The sequence below is a fragment of the Nicotiana attenuata genome, unplaced genomic scaffold, assembly GCF_001879085.1.
Source record: "Nicotiana attenuata strain UT unplaced genomic scaffold, NIATTr2, whole genome shotgun sequence".
Taxonomy (NCBI): domain Eukaryota; kingdom Viridiplantae; phylum Streptophyta; class Magnoliopsida; order Solanales; family Solanaceae; genus Nicotiana; species Nicotiana attenuata.
Window position 1 is genome coordinate 91,908 of NW_017673626.1, and position 7,086 is coordinate 98,993.

Genomic DNA, 7,086 nt, shown 5'->3' on the forward strand with positions numbered 1-7,086 from the left:
AAATGAGAGAGGATCATTTGTAAAGTGGGAAAGCTGAATATTTTCTGAAAAGTTGTATCAAACTTATCATAGCATGTGTGTTCTTCTTCAATGATTTTTCTGAACACCACCATATGAAAAAGATTGTGAGGTACTTCCATATTTTTCTTGTTTTAATTTCATCTTTTACATAACAAATATTGTTAAATAGTGAAGAAAGAATCAGGGTTTTATAAATCCAAATGAATAGAGTATTACTTTGCTCCTTAGCAATGTTAGCTAAATTTCGAAGCAATAATCTGAATTTGGCACATTCACTAGAGTTTGGTTGTTGTGTAAGAAAAAAAAATATTATTTCTTACATTGAAAAAAAGTCACAGTTATAATAATCATTGTGCAATTTATCCTTTGATTGAGCTAAAGCAAGTTTGTAATAAAACAATTGCATAACTAGAATTTGGGAGTAAAAAAAAGTAGACATTTGAGATACTAAAATGCAAAAAAAAGAAAGCTTTTTTTTCTTTTTCTTTTGTGAAACAAAGATTAACACACCCAAATGTACCTAGCAAAAACACCAATTATTTGATCAGAAGATTTGGTATTCTCGCTCTGTATTTAAATTTCAAATTTATCATTTAATCTACTTCATAATAATATAACATACTTTCACTTCTTTGTCTCCTTAGCCGGGGCAAACACTTCTGGGAATCTATCAACTCTGCCCATTATCTTTGAAAAGGTCTGCTATACCTATCTTCATTTCCAATTCCCTTTTTTTTATGTAATATATATACCTTTTGTTTTATTTTAATTCTTTTGCAATTAAAAATCTAAAAGAGAAACAGCGTATCAAGAAAAAGTTACTCAAAACTTCATATATTTAATGGGAAGTTGAATAATTGTACTACCAATAAAACCACAAGTTCAAACAATGAATGAATTAAATCACAGATACTTCTCTCCTGTTCTTACTCCATATCTCCCATCCCAAGGTGGAAACATGTGAATATAAAAACAAACCCAATATTATTACCTCAACCCCCCATTTAATAATTTAATACTATAATTTACTACTAACCCCCTATAAGCGCCTACTTAGTCAAACAAATTCAAATCCAACAAATGTACAGTATACTCATAGCCAGTAGCTACATCACTTAAAGCTGCAAATAACACCCTCAAAAATACCCATCTTTGTTCAAAACTCAAAACAAGCCTCTTCTTTTCTTCCTCATCAACTGTGTGTCCAACTTCTTGTTGCAAAAGTAGGCAACTTCTTGTTGCAAACTAGCCACTTTGGATCATTCTGAAGCTGTTTTTCTCATGCAAAAAAAAAAAAATGGAATCTTTATCATTCTTGAGATTAAAGATTGAATCTTTACAGCTTTACATTATGAATTCTTTCAAAGCTTTTAGCAATTGTTATTCTTTGTTTCTTCACATTTGCTATCTCTCCTATTTTTGCACTGAATTCAGATGGACTTTCATTTAGCTTTAAAATCAGCTATTTCTTCTGACCCAACTGAATTTCTTTGCATCTTGGTCTGAAATCAGACTCATCACCATGCCATTGAATGGAATCAAATGTGATGATCAAAACCAAAAAGTCATCTCCATTTCACTCTCAGCCAAGAATCTTACTGGCTATATCCCTTCTGAAATTGGTGCACTTTCAAATCTCTCAGTCTCCTCTCTTTCTTATAACAACTTCTCTAAACCAATCCCAATTCATCTCTTTAATGCTACTTCACTTCATCACTTGATCTTCCACACAATGCCTTCACTGTTTTTTGCCTCAGCAAATTACTTCACTTATTAACCTTAATCACCTTGATCTTTCTGCTAATTTCTTAATGGTTCACTTCTGAGGAGCTAACTGAGCTTACTCAGCTCACTGGGACTTTGAATCTTTCGATAAACAGATTTTCCGGCGAAGTTCCGGTGAGTTATGGTTAAGTTTCCGGTGAGTTGAGTTTGGACTTGAGGCATAATAATTTGACTGGTAAAATACCTTCAGTTGGGTCATTGTTAAATCAAGGGCCTTACTGCATTTTCAGGGAACCCTTTAACTTTGTGGGTTTCCATTGGAGACACCATGTGCAGAGCCAGAAGCTCAAAACGCTAGTGTTTTGCCAAATCTTGAAAACCCTAAAGATTTAGGGTTTGTAGAAAAGGACAAATCTGGAAATGGGTCGGTGGCGGTTTCTTTAATCTCCGGCGTAAATCGGTGGTGATCGGAGTAGTGTTTTGTTTCAGTGTGGGTGTTGAGGAAAAAATGGAAGTTGGATGAGGGCAAAATGGGAAAAGAAAAGTTTGATAAGGAGAAGTCACAGTCACAGGAGGTGGTTGGGGTTGGGAATGGGGGAATGGGAGGGGCAAAAGGGTAAATATGTAGTGTTTGATGAAGGGTTTGGTTGGAGTTGGAGGATTTGTTAAGGGCATCAGCTTATGTGGTGGGGAAGAGGTAGGAGTGGGATAGTTTATAAAGTGGTGGTGGTGGCGGCAGGGGATCAGCGGTAGGCGTGGCGCTGGGTGGTTGCTGTTCGGAGATTGAGCGAGGGGGATGCCACGTGGCGGTTCAAGGACTTTTGAGACGGAGGTTGAAGCCATTGGGAAAGTACAACATCCAAATGTGGTGAGGCTTAGGGCTTATTACTATGCAAGTGATGAGAAATTGCTTGGTTACTGATTTCATCCGCAATGGCAGCTTGCACAATGCTTTACATGGTAATTTCAAACTCATTTTTCTTATGTTGAATTGTTTAAGTTTATGATTGTGTTGCTTAATTGAGTGTTAGAATTCATCTGCAATAGCATGATCATGATTCAGATTATAATGTGGTAAACTTGTTAATGTGATTAGCTAGGTTCATTGAAGGTTAAGTTTTGAAAAATTCCCTACTCACACTTTTCAACAACCACTTTTTTTCTTCTTTCCAAATAACCGAGAATGCACGTTTGAAACTCGGTGGATAATGACCCTGCAGCATTGCGCTGCACTCTTACTACTAATCAAAGCCCCTAGGGGCTTCATCTTTTGAGTAACTCCTTAGTTTGAAGGAAGATTATTAAGAGAAAATACAAATATTTGTTGTCCTAAATACGGGAAGTGAATAGTTCGAAATCAATATTCCGGTGTAACTGATTATCAGCGTTTCTGGTTTGTACTTCGGAAGTACTCCCTCCGGTCCACATTAATGAATTTTTTGGCTGTTTTCCGAAACTATAATTAAGGAATTCACCTTTTATATTACAAATGAAATTGACCATATTAAGTATTAACCTTAATTTGTTCATTGAAATACAATAAATACTCCTAGGCTATTTTACTCCAAGGCAAACTTGGAAAAAAGAAGTTAATCCTTCTTGAATATCTGAAAAATCAAATATTTTGGACCACAGTAATAAATTAAAATAGAACAGTCTGCCTGCCATGTAATATATGCCGAACTGTGAACATTGGAACTTATCCAAAATGCTGTAGGGGAAACTGGGAAAAATACAGCCATTTAACTCAAATAGGTTAGTAAGCAGAGGAGGGCAATGATGAACACAGTAATTTATGCAGAATATATCCTTTTATTGCAAATGATTTATTGTTAGGATAAGGACATTTCGGGTGAAATCTGAAGTGTGAGCTTGCACATTGAATTCACGGTTCCCTCTTGGAGAAAAATTATGTTAATTAATTGCACTTGTGGGTAGCTAGATAGATGTCTGCAACTAACTGTTCTGCTCTGCACAATGTAATAAACTCTGGGTCCATGGTGTACATCAGGGGTTTATTGATAGATAAGACATGAGAAACGTTCAAGGTGGCATTGTAGTGACATTTACGTCGAAAAAAGAATTCAATATCTACTTAGTTTTAGTACTTGTATACAACCTAATTCAAGTCTTTCAGTGTTGAAACAAGGAAACGCGAGATGTACTTAAAGATGCTATTGAAAAATTTCCAAATGCCAAAGCTAGTTAGTGTTAGTTTTATAATCGTATAAATTTGGATGGAGAGAGCCCTCTGCTGGGCGTTATTCGTTCTAGTAGGGGCAAAGTCTGTGTACACACTATCCTCCACAGACCCCACTTGTGGGAATACAATGAGTTTGTTGTTGTTTAGTTCATTTCTTTGTTCTCTTTTTATATATATTGACAGTCATTTTCAAATTGTCACTGATATTATTCAAAACTTCTGTTACTTTTTCAGACTAGTCCACTTCTTGTTGCATTTGTTTTTATTCTACTCGTAAGCATTTACGTTTTTCTGTTTTTCTGGAAAACAGCTATGCAAGTGTTAGTCTACCTCAACCTTTGGTAGCACTTGTTCTAAAAGAGTGCTTTCACTCTATGTTGTTCCGACTCTCCAAAATGTCGCCGAATACGTGTCGGATCCTCGCAAAAGTAGTGTATTTTTGGAGGATCCGAGACGGGTTGCGGCAGCATTTTCGCGCAACATAGCTTTCACTCCCATTTTTGAACTGCTGTTTTTTCTTGTGTTCCGGTCTCCCACTAACGGCTTCTTTCCCTTGTTTTCTGCTTCCAGAGGAACAGAATATATGTGGCCTAAGATATTGAATGTGGCTTTAAAGCTTATAATATATAAACATTTCTGAAATTACTTCTTGTTCATACTGAAAATTTTGTTCTAAACTTCCAGAAAGTAGCCAATTCTGGTACACCTGACCTATTTTATTGTTTTTTCTTACTCTGACTACTATCAGCTCTTTCATTGTTTCAAGCACATGTTTTTGGGCCATTCATTATTAGTGATCATTTTCTGAAAAGCTGCTTACACAGTTCAAATTATAACGGTCCGTACCATATCCAACTCATAATTGTTGTCAATCAAGGTTTACTCTAAGGAATATAGAGTAATAGGTAAATGTGGTTTGAATCACTTGTTAAATTATTCTTGAGGTTCCACAAGTCGTATACAACAACATCAAACCAGTATAAATCCACACGAGTGGGGTCTGGGGAGGTTGGTGTATACGCAGACTTTACCCCTACCTTGACGGTACAGAGGTTGTTTTCCAATAGACCCCCAACTCACAAGTCGTATACGTATTTTGGGATTTTCAAAATATGAATTTTAATGAATTGTGCTATATGGTTACCTTTTATGATTATGTAAATACTTCCACTTTTCAACAAATTCTTGAAACAAGTACATATTCCGGGAGTATTGATTTTGCGAGAAAACTCTTAAGATTTTCCCTTATTTGCAATTTTAGGTTTTCACTGTCTCAATGCTCGGTATTTTCAAGCAAAATCTAGTTGTTTCTCCGCATTTTCTGATGCCAACATAATGTTTATCTTTACCATTGCAGAGGACCTGGTAATTTCCCTGCCACCATATGTCCTGGGCAGCTAGACTGAAGATAGCTCAAGGCACAGCTCGGGGGTCTAATGACACATTCACGAGTGTAGTCCTCGGAAGTATGTTCATGGGAACATAAAATCATCGAAAATCCTTCTTGACGATGATTTGCAAGCTTACATATCCGGTTTTGGGTTGACTCGTCTTATTTCAGGCTCGTCGAAGCTCGTTAATAGTAGTACCAAGAAGCTGAATACAAGTCAAATCATAGTAAGTCCTAAAAACTCAACTTCATCATCCATTATGTACGTAGCACCTGAGTCTCGAGTTCCTGGCTCCAAGTTCACACAAAAATGCGACATCTATTCATTTGGGATTGTGCTATTGGAGATGTTGACTGGTCGATTGCCAGATGGAGGATCGGAAGATGATGGAAAGGGGCTCGAGAGTCATGTTAGGAAGGTTTTTAGACAAGAACGACCCTTGTCCGAGATCATAGACCCTGCTCTCTTGAATGAGGTTCATGCTAAAAAGCAAGTCGTTGCAGCATTTCATATTGCTCTCAACTGCACAGAACTGGATCCCGAGCTTCGGCCAAGGATGAGAACAGTTTCTGATAACCTTGATCGCATCAAGCTGCAGTGAAGGGAAACTCAATGGTATATCTTGTAAAAAGCTTTTGAGTTTTGGTGACAACTTAATGTAGAAGCTGTTTAGCGTTGTGAATCGGATTTTTCAGTGTACTTGACTGTTCTTTTTTGTTGAATCATCAATGAAAATTGCTTGTGCTAACCACATCAAAAGACTACTGTGTTTTATGTTAAACTTCAGTGGTGTACGCAAAAAATTTCGTATGCGGTGTCACGATTTTAAACAGTAAACAAATAATAATTCACTATAACCACATATTAAAAAGATATAATTCGAGTTATTTTTATAAAACATAACTCAAGTATATTACTAGATATAACTTTTTATTTTTTAAAATGTATTCAACATAACCTCATTATACTTTTTTTCTATATAGAACGCCAAATAGTCACACAAAAATTCACATAAAGTAGCCGAACAACGTATAATACAAGCCAGATAATTTATTGTTGCATAAAATTTGCAAATGTGGCTCTTGATCCATTGGTTTAGGGTAATGTAAATGCCTAAAAGGTCAATAGTTCAAACCTCGACATATTTTTTATTTCTAGACGAGGACACAAAAAATTTAAAACAAAAATGAAGCTACACAATTCAAACTTGTGACATCTTTAAAGAAAATTGAAGTGCCTAACAAGATGAGCTACACAATTGTTCTTGTCAAGTGGTGCTATTTTCTTATATTTTATCCTCATTTTTTCATGTTTAGATTTTTAATTATATATACTTATTTAGTAAAAAAATTCGACCACGCACTGTCAGGCTAAGGTATCGGTCCCGCCCCTGATTAACATGTACTAAAATGTACTGTCTAATCTCCACTCTCAACCAGTAAAACGTTTTATGCAGCCTAAAAATGTAGTATAGACTAAAAGTAAAATAATTATTTTCGTAGTAAGTTGGTGCTGGATTGAAGTATAAAGTTGGTAACTCCGTAAATTGTTAACTGTTTAGGGAACTGCTAATTGTCGTCTCGTACGTTCGGTTCGTACTAATTTCGGAGGTTCGGGGGGTCTTACCGTTNTTTCCGGTTCCTTACCCCTAGTTTAACCTGTTAATTCTAATTTAGTTTTAATAATTTAAATTTAAAATATACGTAATACCTTCGACGTCCCTTCCCTCCTCCTTCCTTCTTTCGT

General features: G+C 35.9%; 1 pseudogene; it reads left to right on the forward strand.

Moving 5' to 3' along the window:
- Window positions 1–1,382: 1,382 nt before the first annotated feature.
- LOC109216887 lies at window positions 1,383–6,091 on the forward strand (annotated as a pseudogene).
- The last annotated feature ends 995 nt before the right edge of the window (window positions 6,092–7,086 follow it).